The following is a 14,343-nucleotide window of genomic DNA, read 5'->3' on the forward strand; positions in this document are numbered from 1 at the left end:
ATTATCTGAATGGTCTTGCAACCTGCACACTGTGATGGAAGGGGAGGGCCCATGGACGTGAGGCTCCTCCAGGTTCTCTGCACAAGGACTCTCCCCTTAGGAGTCCGGGGGTCTGAGAAAGAAGTTGGCTCTCCAGAATAGGCTTTCAAATATTCTCTCAATAAGTAATTAAGAAAAATGGTGCTAAGTGGAGAGTTTCTGGAAGGTCTGGAAGGTCTGAGTGTTTCTGAACCCCCCCCCTCCCCGGGTATGTGTCAAGGATCGCAAATTCCTCCAAAGTGAGTGTTCCCTATAGGGCGTATTCTGTAGGGTCAATCAAATTTTCATAACCACTGTTGTCTAATTCTTCAACTCTGTCTCTAGCTATGCTCTGGGGAAGAAGAAGTTCTGCTCCACTTCCAGGATGCTTCAGTCTGGCACTGGTGGGAGCATCACTGGAAGAGCCCATGGCTTGAGATTGAGGCATAAAGACTCTACTTTCCATGAGAGAAAGGCTCAAAGCAGTTTCTTGACTGTGTGGGTGAAAATCAGAAAAACAGGGAGGAGGATCAGAAGCCTCTGCATCTCCCAGTGACCTTCTATGTTCAGCTACAAATTCAGGGCATCTGAGGACCAAATGTTGGTTCCAAATTTTCAGACGGCATCTGTCTGCTTAGCATCACCTGCTGCAATCTTCTTTCTTGTTCCTTTTTTGGTTTTCATGTGAGTGATTTGTCTTCTTAATTTGTTCATGTCTACCTGACAAAATTCAACAACTCGCTCACTCTTTTCCACATCTGCACACAGTGTGTGTGTGAGTGCTTTAGAAACCTGTAAATAACCTTGATGTCTTTCATTACTCCATCCTTGTTTTTTTAAAAAAAGTCAGTAGGATGTTCTTCAATAATTGGCATAGCTCTGAGTATCTGGCACTGAGGGCACTGTGTACTCATGCTGGTTAATCTTGTCTAGATTGGGAGTAGCAAAGGATTTCCTTTGATTATATCTTTGATTTAGTCTAAAGAGAACCTGTTCTAAAGCATGAGTGGAATTGTTGGCTGTGGAGATGAAACTGAAGAGAAGGAAAAGGAGGCTGGACTCAGGGTGAGTGCTGATGAGCTGCTGTTTGTGGATAACTTTCCCTCTGCATGTTTTCTCTGCATGTTTTGCCAGAACTTGTATCCACCAATAACTTTCTTTCTCTGACCCTTAAAAATCCCATGCAAACTGTCTTCACTAGCTTTGCTTGCCTAGTTATGAAAACTAAAAAAGTTTTGAAGAAAGCTGATGGTGACAGATCTCAATTACTTGCACAAATTCTGTGTTGCTGATCTGTGAGTTACCAATGCTACAGGTTACATCTTGTCCTACCTCTTCTAGTAAAGATCCTTCCGAAAATGATCCCTTACAAATAGTCCGAGTGTGGTCCTGCTTAGGCTGGCACCTCAGTGAAGGGGGTCAGTCTGGCCCTGGAAGGAAAGGGTACTGGGAAGCAAATGAGGCTCTGCCTAAGCCCGTGCTTGGGACCCCCGACTTGCGATGAAGGCATCTCAGAGAAGTGCTAACCGGGGACCTCAGTGTATGGGGCTTGGATCACTCCCCATAGGTATGTAGAGGTCTAAAAAATGTATTTTTTATCCTTTAATATATTTTATCAATTCAATTTAAAGTCCTTCAGAGTTTTATAGAGATTTTTAAACCATTCAAATTTATTGTTCTGTTATTTAGATGTCATCTTCTGTAAACCTATTTCACGCTCTTACTTTACTGTTTCCTCCTTAATTGCATAATTACTCGTTTTGTAATGTGTTGCAAGTTTTGAAATACTAGATTAATCCTTTTCCACCCTGTCTTCGCAAAAAGAAGGGTCCAACACTTTTATAGCTTGTCTCTTACCTTTTGACACTTCCCACATATCTTTATTTTATCCGGCAGATTGAGTCCATTATTTGTCACATTTTTTTTTTCTTTTGTTTCCTACTTTGCTCCAGCAGTTACACCAGTTAAGATTTTTCAGTTCTAGTGCTCCTTTAATTTTGGTGTTCTGTCTTCTAATTTATTTTTATGAGTCTTTGCCCTATCGTAATGGTGTTGTTTAATTAAATCTAATAGTTTCTTTTCAAAAACAACAGCCACACTTACTGGATGTTGCATTATTGGTACAAGGCTGTACCGTTACTTTGAGAATTCAGTATGATTTAACTCTTCATGCTCATCATTGACCCTACGAGTCTTTTTGAATGTCTTGTGACATATGAAGACATAACCTGCACAATATGCACTTACATAAGACTGAAGGATGATCAGTTTGGATACAATAGGAACAGGTACTAAATGAACGAGGGGCTAGAAAATGCAAAATGAAAAAAGACACGGTTGTTGAGCTCAAAGTGTGGAATTCCACATTAGACGCTAGATTACATCTGCCAATGCTTTATTCAGGAAAAGATATTTGGATAATTATTTACTCAGTATTTATTGGATGTGTTATCTTATTGTGGTTTGGCATTGAAAATTAAAGTTAGAATTGTTAATGCCTTTTAGTAGTAGTTTATATTTGTGCATTTTACTTGGGACATATTAGGGCTTTTTAAATTTCTCTCTGTTCCCAATCCTAGGAATTTATTTACTTTAGTTCTATATTTTAAAAAATTTTATTTTGTCCATGCGTATGTAGCTTTCCCCTCTGTGTTCTGTGTTCTTCTTTGGGGACTCCTATTATTTACATAGTATGTCTTCATTCTCCTTCCCTTGGAATAAAATGCTCTAATCTGTCTTCTATTTCACTTATCTGATTTTTTTCAAGGACAGTTCTACTATACTATATTAAGTGTTTTCAGTGCTGATTTTATTTTTTATACCTCAGAAATGATTTCAGCCTTTCTGTGTTCATGGTTAAGACCCAGTTTCAGTTTACTAACCATTCGTATGAGTTGTGTTGATAAGACTTCCTAGGAATTCACGTGACAGTCCCTCTTTCGGAATTCACATTTGCCTTTAAAATTTTTGCGATTTTTCCTTTTTCTTAGATATCACAGAATGTTTTGTTCATTCCTTGTTTTAAACTGATTTCTTTTTAATTAATACTCTCTACTAATTTGCTTGCTTACTTCTGGGAAACAGAATCTGAAACAGACTTAAAAGCCCCAATGTTCAGAATTGGAAAATGGACCAGCTTAAATAAGTTCCCTTTACCTGCCTTTAAAACCCAATGTTTTCAGAATGTATTCCTGTATTAAAAAGAAATAAAGTGCAATTCTTGATTTCATGTTGGCAATTCAAAGGGGAGGATAAGTGAATGAACAGAAATGCACGCATATAAATGTTCACTGCAAGCTATATGTTAGAGTATACATAGCAGTACTCTTCCAGTAGCCCCAACCTAATAAACAAAACAAGCGAGACAGAAGCAAATTTTCAACAACAGTAGAATGAATAGACACACTGTAGTAAATCCAAAAAGTGGGACATCACACAGTAGTAACTGACGAATAAGCTACTAACAATGCCTGTGCTCACACACATAATATTAAGCAAAAGAACCCAGACACACAAAACTAACACTCGTCCGTGGTGATAAGAAGTGCGGTGGTGTTACCTGCAGGTGAGCAGAGCTGTGACTGGAAGGGAGCACAGGCCACCACTTGGGGATTGATAATGTTCTGTGTATTGCTCTGGAAAGAGAGTATATGAATATGCTCACTCTGTGAAAATCACTGAGAAACACATGTAAGATTTGTGCGCTCCTTTGTACGCATGTTATACTCAACAGTTTATCTTAAAAGTGCGTGGGATCCAGGGGTAGTCACACTGCATCTGTACCTGCCACACATCTGCAACCAGTCACCTGCATTATCTGTAATTTTTATGGTGTCTAATGACAGCGTGTGTCATGTGCCATAAAACAAGAATAAGCGTTCTGCTGTAAACAAATGAGGAGAGGCTGAAATAGTTCTGATGAGGAATCAGAGACGGCTTCATAAAGGAATTGTCAGTGCAGAGGATCGATTGGGTGCACAGAGGGACAGTGAAAGGAAGTCAGTTAAGAAACTACTGCAACAGTCCAGGGTCGCATCCAGTATTTGAGGGTTGAGCATTGTGCCTTGGGCAGTTAGGTGATTACTGAATATTTGCTAAATGTGAACAACATTGGACTGAATGTTATCTTTGACAATAAACTGACTTACCACATGGGGGAAAGAAAGCACAAACTTTTCTCATCATTCATACTAAATATCTTTTGGGAAAATTCTGGACATGAGCATGGGTATGGGGGATTTGGATTCTTATTAAGCAAAAATACATTAAGCAAAATTTTGTTTAAATAGTCTTTAGAGTGTTGGAAATATGGGAACTGGCAAACATCAGCAAAGTGACAAAACAGTTGCAAATTACATGTTGTGAAGATTTCCAGTTCAATGAACTTACTGATTTATTTTAGCACTTATTCTTGTTTTGCTTTTTAAAAAAATGTATAGCAATATTTCAGAAATGCAGATGTAAGAAAACATGAGAAGAAGAAAAATGCTACAGGTACTGAACTCTAAAGTGACCTCCCAGGACTATGTTGAATAGGAGTGGTGATAGTGGGCATCCTTGTCTTGTCCCAGATTTTAGTGGGAAGCTTTTGAGTTTTTCACCGTTGAGTACTATGCTGGCTGTAGGTTTGTCATATATAGCTTTTATTATGTTGAGATATGTTCCCTCTATACCCACTATGGCGAGAGTTTTTATCATAAATGGGTGTTGAATTTTATCAAATGCTTTTTCTGCATCGATTGAGATGATTGTGTGGTTTTCGTCCTTTCTCTTGTTGATGTGATGTATTACACTGATTGATTTGCGTATGTTGAACCAGCCTTGTGTCCCTGGGATGAACCCCACTTGGTCATGATGTATAATCTTTTTTATGTGTTGTTGGATTCTATTTGCTAAAATTTTGGTGAGGATTTTGGCGTCTATGTTCATCAGTGATATTGGCCTATAATTCTTTTTTTTTGTAGTGTCTTTGCCTGGTTTTGGTATCAGAGTGATGGTGGCTTCATAGAATGAGTTTGGGAGTATTCCCTCCTTTTCAATCATCTGGAAGAGTTTGAGAAGGACTGGTATGAGTTCTTCTTTGTATGTTTGGTAGAATTCCCCAGTGAAGCCGTCCGGTCCTGGAAGTCCTAGCCACAGCAGTCAGGCAAAAGAAAGAAAGAAAAGGGATCCAAATTGGAAAAGAAGAGGCAAAAGTGTCATTATATGCTGACGACATGTTACTATATATAGAAAACCCTAAAAGGTCCACACAAAAGCTACTAGAGCTGATTGAAGAATTCAGCAAGGTAGCAGGTTACAAAATTAACGTTCAAAAATCAGTTGCATTTCTTTACATTAATGATAAATCAACAGAAGAAGAAAGTAAAGAAACAATCCCCTTTAAAATAGCACCCAAAGTAATAAAATATCTGGGAATAAATCTAACCAAGGAGGTGAAAGAATTATACACAGAAAACTATAAACCATTGATGAAGGAAATTAAAGAAGACTTTAAAAAATGGAAAGATATTCCATGCTCCTGGATTGGAAGAATCAATATTGTTAAAATGGTCACACTGCCCAAGGCAATCTACAGATTTAATGCAATCCCTATCCAATTACCCAGGACATATTTCATAGAACTAGAAAAAATCATAATAAAATTCATATGGAACCATCAAAGACCTAGAATTGCCAAAGCATTACTGAAGAGAAAGAAAGAGGCTGGAGGAATAACTCTCCCAGACTTCAGACAATACTATAGAGCTACAGTCATCAAGACAGCATGGTATTGGTACCAAAACAGACATATAGACCAATGGAACAGAATAGACAGCCCAGAAATGAACCCACAAACTTTTGGTCAACTCATCTTTGACAAAGGAGGCAAGAATATACAATGGAACAAAGACAGTCTCTTCAGCAAATGGTGTTGGGAAAACTGGACAGCAGCATGTAAAACAATGAAGCTAGAACACTCCCTTACACCATATACAAAAATCAACTCAAAATGGATTAAAGACTTAAACATAAGACAAGATAAAATAAACCTCCTAGAGGAAAACATAGGCAAAACATTTTCTGACATACATCTCAAAAATTTTCTCCTAGAAGAAATAAAAGCAAGAATAAACAAATGGGACCTAATGAAACTTACAAGCTTCTGCACAGCAAAGGAAACCAGAAGTAAAACAAGAAGAAAACCTACGGAATGGGAGAAAATTTTTGCAAGTGAAACCGACAAAGGCTTGATTTCCAGAATATATAAGCAGCTCATACGACTCAATAAGAAAAAAATAAACAACCCAATCCAAAAATGGGCGGAAGACCTAAACAAGCAATTCTCCAAGGAAGACATACAAATGATCAAAAAGCACATGAAAAAATGCTCAATATCACTAATGATCAGAGAAATGCAAATCAAAACTACAATGAGGTATCACCTCACACCAGTCAGAATGGCCGTCATTCAAAAATCCACAAGTGACAAATGCTGGAGAGGCTGTGGAGAAAGGGGAACCCTCCTACACTGCTGGTGGGAATGCAGTTTGGTGCAGCCACTATGGAAAACAGTGTGGAGATTCCTCAAAAGACTAGGAATAGACTTACCATATGACCCAGGAATCCCACTCCTGGGCTTGTATCCAGAAGGAAATCTACTTCAGGATGACACCTGCACCCCAATGTTCATAGCAGCACTATTTACAATAGCCAAAACATGGAAACAGCCTAAATGTCCATCAACAGGTGACTGGATAAAGAAGAGGTGGTATATTTATACAATGGAATACTACTCAGCCATAAAAACCAACAACATAATGCCATGTGCAGCAACATGGATGCTCCTGGAGAATGTCATTCTAAGTGAAGTAAGCCAGAAAGAAAAAGAAAAATACCATATGAGATCGCTCATATATGGAATCTAAAAAACAAAAACAAAAACAAACAAACAAACAAAAACAAAGCGTAAATAAAGGACAGAAATAGACTCACAGACAGAGAATACAGACTTGTGGTTACCAGGGGGGTGGAGGGTGGGAAGAAAAAATAAATAAATAAAATAAAGTGACCTCCCAACCATGGATTCAATCTGTCCACTTACCCACGGAAACAGCACCTGCTATAGGAGGTCTAATTTCACTTTCAGCAGCTTTTTTCAAAAAACAATCAGAAAAACCTAGCAAGTCCACTAAATGCGGACTTCATCAATCAGCTAGCAAACACAACCAAGGCTAAAACAAGCACATGATTATTTCTATTGGGTCAGAAGGCAGCAAATCAAACATAAAGCTGCCCTGGATTAAGAAATCCAAGAGCAGCGAGTTGTCTGAGGCCAACATCACTGTCCCCAAGTGTCCCTTCTCCCTGCAAAAGGTATTATTGGTGTCACAGCTGTAGACAACGCTGTCGTCTTTAAAGGAACTTGGAAAATGATGTCACTTACAACATTAAACTGTGAAATATAAATGAAGGAGGAAGCAGATGTGGAATGCAAAGAAGAAAAAACTATATTTTAGAGAAACTCCAAATTAATTCTTACCTCATGTAGCTGTGACAAAGGAGAAGCCAGTAGAAGGGAGATAGGAAGGAGAGCAGTGGGGTGAGACTGTATGTAGAGAGACGGCTGCAGCACAGAAAGCCATGCCCTCCGAGCCTCCCATGTCACTCTCATGCTTTCCCCATACGTCCCAGGTTTGACACTTTCTGCAAATATGCACCAGCCTCACATATTTCCACAACATCCCCCCTCTGCAAAGAAGCTTGGAGAACTCCCCAAAGAGAAGTGGCGGGGTGGGGGTGGGGGGGGGGACTTCTGTTCACTTGCCTGCAGTGGGCAACCTGGTTAAATAACCCTGTTTTATTGCCATCTCCAATTGCAAGTAAAGTCAAATGAGGAGTATGTGGGGAAAAAATAAAATAAAATGTAGAAATGTGGGAAGCAAAGATCACTACCTGTATATCCAGCAAAACAATTCTAAAGTCTTATCATCTGTGCAGACTATATCAAAATTGATCATTTCTAGGTTTTTCAAGTCAAAACTGTACCAAATCCCTGGCATTCCATAAACCAGAACAAACCTCTGACTTGGTGGCATCAATCACCCGACTAGGGCATGCAGAGCAGCTTAAAGACCATGCAGCTCTGCTTTGTGGCTCACAGTGTAATTCTCACTGTAGCCTTCCTACCCACACAAAGCAGAGGCTTTGGAACAGAAAGCCTCCAGTGTAAAACAGTAATTTTTTTTTTGATTGGTCATCCTTAGGCTGCTGTACTCAGATGGATTAAAAAAAAAAAAAAAAAAGCCACATGAGCAGAGAGAGAGAGAAAAAGAGAGAGAAAAAGAGAGAAAGGGCCCAGATTATTTTGTTTTGTTTTGGATCGGGGAATCTATCTTCTACCCATCTCAGTTCGTAGAAAAGGCAAAGAGAACAAGTGCTCAGTATACATGACGTGGGAGGCAACGCCTTGTTCTTTCTGCACTTGCTCTGTGACCTTAAACCAGTCACTTCCCCTCCCCTCAACTTTAGTGGACCCCTTGTAAAGTGTGGTTGGTAATAATATCTCTTCCTGGGATTGTTTCAAAAATGTAATTAGATAATGCCTGTGAAAGCACTCTGCGAACTCTAAAGTGCTCTGCAAATACAAGGGATGAAAGATTGAAAAGCTGCCTCTGGGTGGCTCCTTCCCAAATATGCCCCGATATTAACATTTTAGTGGTGAAAAAGGAGCGCTAATGTTTCTCACTGGCACTTCTCTACTGCAGAAGAAAGTAATCTAAGTAGAAGGAATATATTTTGCCTCAAGACCCAGTAAAGCTATTTTCATTTTAATTAGGAAATTGTGGCACATAAACATTTTTATTTTCCTTGAATTGACCCTGCTAGAAAAAAAAATTAAAATATTGCTCACCACTTGTCTAATGGAAAAATCTGAAAGTCAGAGGAACCCTGTCCTCATCTTGCCATCAAGACCTTGTGTGGGACCTTGGACACGTTATTGTCCTTCCCATCAATCAGTTCTGTACAACAAATATTTATATAGCCCCGAATGGATGCCAAGTTCTGTGCTAAGCTCTGCTGGAAGAACAAAGAAAAGAGCAAAAGGCATAGTTCTTTCCATCCAAGAAGTGTATAATTTCATAATGTTTTTTCATCTTCCAAACAGAATGGAGTACCCACCTCTCAAGTTTGTTATGAAGATAAAAAGATAGCACAGGAGAGTGCCGGCAAAATAAAAACAGTGATACATCTATGCAATGCGGTATTATCCCTAGACATAAAACCATCAGCAGCATGTAAATGGTTAAAGAATACTTAACAGGCGGAAGTGGAGAACGGAGTCATGTTTTTAGAGATCTACATATGTTATTTCATCCACGCAACAAACTGGTTAGATGGATGTTAACCACTGCTTTTGACCAATGGGGAAGTTGAGTCTCAGTTAAATCATTTATATCAGTTAAAATGACTTCGCTAAGAAATCAGAGCCACTATTCAAACCAAGGTCAGTCTGACTGCAGAGACGACAGAAACAGTTGATGTAGATTGTGCACTGCTTCAGAAATCCACACGTTTTCACAGGGACAGGAGTTGCCAAAACTTAACAAGCAGCAATAATCAGTTGTAGAAATGGATAAGAACACATTTTCTTAACTTATTTTCTTTGAAGGCATTTGAAGGAAAGGAGCAAATTGAGCTGACTTAATAAACATATCAGCACAAAGGAGTCGAAAAACACTATCGTTTTCTTAATCCCCTAAACACAACTCATACCTGGAATAATGTTTTAAAAGCAAAACTAATGCTGTTTTCTGAATCCTTAAGTAGTTAGAATGGAAGGCAAGACTGCACATTTCAGCACTCACATGGTTAAAAGAATCATTTAGAGAGGGCTTCATGAAATAAAAATTTCTGTAATGCTTTCTGTGTGGATTAACATACAAAGCAAAATACAAAAGGTAGCTTAACGCCTAGATATATTAAAATCAAGAGCTTAACTTCTAATATCCTCTCTCCAATCAGGTACGGATTTACAAAACATTTTACTATGGTTGTTATTTTTCCTAGCTAAAACTCACAACAAAATCCACCAGCCTGAAAAACTGTTGAGTTACATTGGTATGATTTTCAAAATTGATTTTCAACTGATAGAGCAGAATAAGATAAACTCCTGGGGTATGCAAAAGCTGGAAACTGCTTAGAAGCAGCTAACAGAGGTGCACATAAATCAAGCAGCCTGGAATTATAAATACGTAATGACTATTTAGGAAAAAAATTGTAATGATTGACTCTCTTTGCTGACCTAAATGGCTATGAATGAGCACTTCCCTCTCACAGCAGGAAAATAACTACTAGTATTTATCCAGCATCCACTAAATGCTACACCCTGAGGTACATGCTTGTTATACATTATCTCATTTAACTCCCACAAAAACCCTATGAAGCAAGTAAAATTGTCTTTACATTCCAACCAGACGATGGAAATTCCAGATGATAGGATTGAGATTTAGAATTCAAATAATGGTCCAAAATCACACAACTAATAAACAGCGGAACAAAGATTCATCTCCGAGTCCGTCTTTTCCCTTCGGTGTCCTGCCTCCCTCTTCACGTTAGGCACCTTAGAAGGTCCCATCTCTTCTCTGCATGCCATTTGCAAATATAAAAGGCTTGAAAGGCAATGGAAAGAATTCCCAGAATAGGTTCATTCATTCATTCATGTAACAAATAATTATTAAGAAGTCCCTACTCTTTGCCAAGCCCAGTAAAGGACAACACAGTGTGAGGGAAACATACATGGGCTTTGTTCTCATGGGGTTTATGGTTTGAATTATTTCGGTTTTCGAACAGAGGAGTCTCAAAATAATCCAGAATTGAAAATAAACTAGACTGTACATCTTGAACGAGACACATCTGGTCTGTCACTCACCGTCTGGTGACTCAGGCTAAATAGCAAGCACACTGAGTCCAGTTGTGTCATTTATAAAATAGAGATAAAAATCATATGATTTGCCTTAAGATGATATGATGAGGAATAAATAACATAATGCATATGAAATTACCACGAACATTCAAAGACAGACAGATGAATACACACATAAAAGGATTATCATTCTGCTTATTAAGGAAAAGAAAATACATTTTTAGCTTATGAAAAAAGCAATTATGTAACATGAGGGCAACAGCTTCTACCAGAGTGCAAAGTTTTGAGGCTCCAGCCCATGTGGATATATAGATAATAAACTGGAAAAGGAACTGCAGAAAAGAATAATTCATTTATGATTTTAATTATTTGACATATAGTACCAAGGCAATTTGAAGCCTCGTAAAGCATACGTTTAGGGGTTTTTTTTTGTTTTTTTTGTTTTTTTTTTATCTTGTGGATTTAGATTTAACTAACCAGCCCAAATGCTTCCCCACACACTGGGTGGTGAGAGTGCACCAGGTTAGCAGAAAGGTTTAACACCAAGAGACGCTCATCATCCAGTGTGCAGACAGGCGCTGTGATGGGCAATGAAGACAGGCCAGTGCACAAGGGACGGACCATGTTCCCAGGGAACTGGCAGCCCACTGGGAGATTCACAAAGTAGCCAGATGCTATTCACTGCTGCTAAGAGCTAACCGAGGGAGACACAGGGCATTACTGGAACAGAATCTTAAATCCCTCCGAGTGTCTAGGAAACCCGTAAACTGAGGACTGGAGGGATGACGAGGCAATTTCAGGTTAAGGCCAATATTTGGTGGTAGGAGAATGCTTGCAGGCAGAAAGGCCTAAGGCAAACACATGGAAACAAGGGCAAGCTGGAAACAAGAGTCAGCAGGAAACAGCGCTGAAGACCGAGCCTCGTCCATGGTGGCTGGAGGAGCAGAGTTCTCCACAAAGTGTGAGCCTGGAGAAGTTAAGGGAGAGGTACTCTGGGAATAAAGACTTCTGAGGATGTATTGAGGGACGTGGAATTTCTCCCCACAGTAAAGTAACTGATATTCAGAGGCTTTGATTTTGAGTTTGGTTTTGGCTTGAGGGCAAGCAAGAAGGTCACCATCAGACTTGGTCTTGAGACATCCCACTGGTGTCTGGGTGAAGAATGAGTTGGTAAAGTGAAGCCAGGAGACCAAGCTAGAACTTTTGCTGAGTTACCACGGCCTGTGACTGAACATAAGTGCGTGCTATAAATATAAATCAGAGGCAGAGTGAATTGTTTACCAAAGAAATGAAATGCTCATTGAAAAGCCAGAAGATCACGGAGCAAGGTGAGGAGGGCATGGGGGTGATGAAAGTTGCTCCCTTTGGCCTAGATTTGTGGAACTTCCAGGACTGCCTGGAACAATTCCCCCCCTCCCAACCCTCCTCCCTCCACCCAGGGCTCCCAATTACCTTTTTTGTTCTGACTGGGGGAAAAGTGTGATTGCTCCCTTTCAGGAAGTGGAATGCAGGCCCCATCTGTGGGATGCTAAAGGCCAACCTGGTACAGCATTTACTTCGTAGGGGGCAGGGGCTCCTCTGACTGAGAATTCATTTGTGGCTTTCAGCCCTGTCTCCGAGTGCATCCTCCCTGCACACACTGCTGCTGTACGGCAAGGTACTTTTTGTCTCCCACAGGAAGATAGATTTATTCATTTTAGTGGTATCATAAGATTGAACAGCTGGTCACTGTTTCTCACTGTCTCACTTCTCACACACACTTCTGCTTTGTCAGCCACAGTCCCATGGCTAAACACTGTGAAAAACAAAGGAAATGTGTTGCAAAAGCAACTACGCTGATGAACAAAACATATAGACCCTCTGGACATAAGTGAAAAATCCAGCAATTCATTTTTCCATCCTTTTCCAAGTTAAATCTAAAAAAAAAGTTATACTGATATAAAACCTTGTATTTGAATAATCTAGCTCATATTTTTAAAGTTATGATGACTATTGATCTAATTTAATTCATGTGTTAAAAGGCAGTAAGGGAGATCAGTCATGCGACCAGAACATGGAAATTAAATAGACTATTCAAAATTCACAGATCAGTTTAATAATCGCTGGTACTTAAAGGCAGGTCACCTGACTCCAGGATGAATTGCCAGCTCCTAGCCCCAGTCTAAAGGCTCTGTTTAGCTGAACTGGCCCCTTGATCAAACCACACAGCAGGCTCAAAGATAATCTTTGTTCCAAGTCAAAACTCCATACATAAATCTTCCCACTACTACCTTTGTATCATCTGCGGACGTTTTACTGGCATTGGGAATGATAGTAATAATATAGTAGTAATAACAAAAAAAGTGATAGTTGAGCAGCTGTTGTGTAACGGTTACTATTACAACAGCAACAATAACAGACCGGCTGCAGCAAGGGAACTGGGCATGCAGGCTCCAGGTCACAATATGCAGCTTGAACGTACTGACTCCAGCACTCTGTGACTGTGTGTACGAGTTTAGGTAAGTTACTCACCCTCTCTGTTCCTCTGTCTCTTTATTTTAAGTAACTGCCATTCACCTGTAAGAAAAAAAAAGGCATCTTGGGTTATAACAACACTATCTAACAGAGATGTATTATAAAGATTAAAAGAAGTAATACCTTTTAGGTGCTTAGAAAATTATCTAGCACATGACAGACATTCAATAAGTGTTGCCTCATCATTATTTTTAAAATATGCGTAGGCACCCATATTATTATGTTGTTAAAATATTATTACCATTATTGTTGTCATTATTGTTACTACTATCATTATGGGACCTACTTTCTGACTCACAACAGTCCCATGAGGGAGGTGGTACATGCAGTACATCGACTGTTAAGGGATTGAGTCAAGAGTTATGGCTAGTATCAGAGCCCATAAGGCCTTGTGGATTAATTTCTTATTGCTCCGGTAACAAGTCACCACAAACTTATTTGTTTATGGAACTGTAGGTTAGAGGTCTGGTATGGGTCTCCCTGGGCTGAAGTTAAAGTATGGCAAGGCTGCATTCCTTCCTGTCACTAGAGGAGACCCCATTTCCTTGCTCACTCTGTTGTTGGCAGAACTCGGTTCCTGGCGGTTGTCAGACTAAAGTCTCCATTTCCTTGCTTGCTGTCGGGGAGGACTGTTTCCAACTTATAAAGACCCATAATTCTTTGTCTCATGGCTCCCATCTGATTACACTGGGCTCACACAGGTAACTCAAGGTAGTCTCCCTGTCTTAGGTCCGAGACCTTAATTCCATCTCCCAAGTTCTTGTTGCCATGTAGTGTAACCTATTCTCATGTTCCTGAGTGGAAGGCATGGGCATCTTTTGTGAGCCATTGTTCTGCCTATCACCCCAAGGCAACTCTGATTTCTTCTGGGGACCAGTTGGTGTCCGAGCAGCAAAGCTGCTAGT

General features: G+C 39.6%; 1 pseudogene; it reads right to left on the minus strand.

Annotated features, from left to right (window-relative positions):
• Window positions 1-289: 289 nt before the first annotated feature.
• On the minus strand, window positions 290-11,548 carry LOC102513276 (annotated as a pseudogene).
• Window positions 11,549-14,343: the final 2,795 nt, after the last annotated feature.

Source organism: Camelus ferus, chromosome 9, assembly GCF_009834535.1.
Source record: "Camelus ferus isolate YT-003-E chromosome 9, BCGSAC_Cfer_1.0, whole genome shotgun sequence".
NCBI lineage: Eukaryota > Metazoa > Chordata > Mammalia > Artiodactyla > Camelidae > Camelus > Camelus ferus.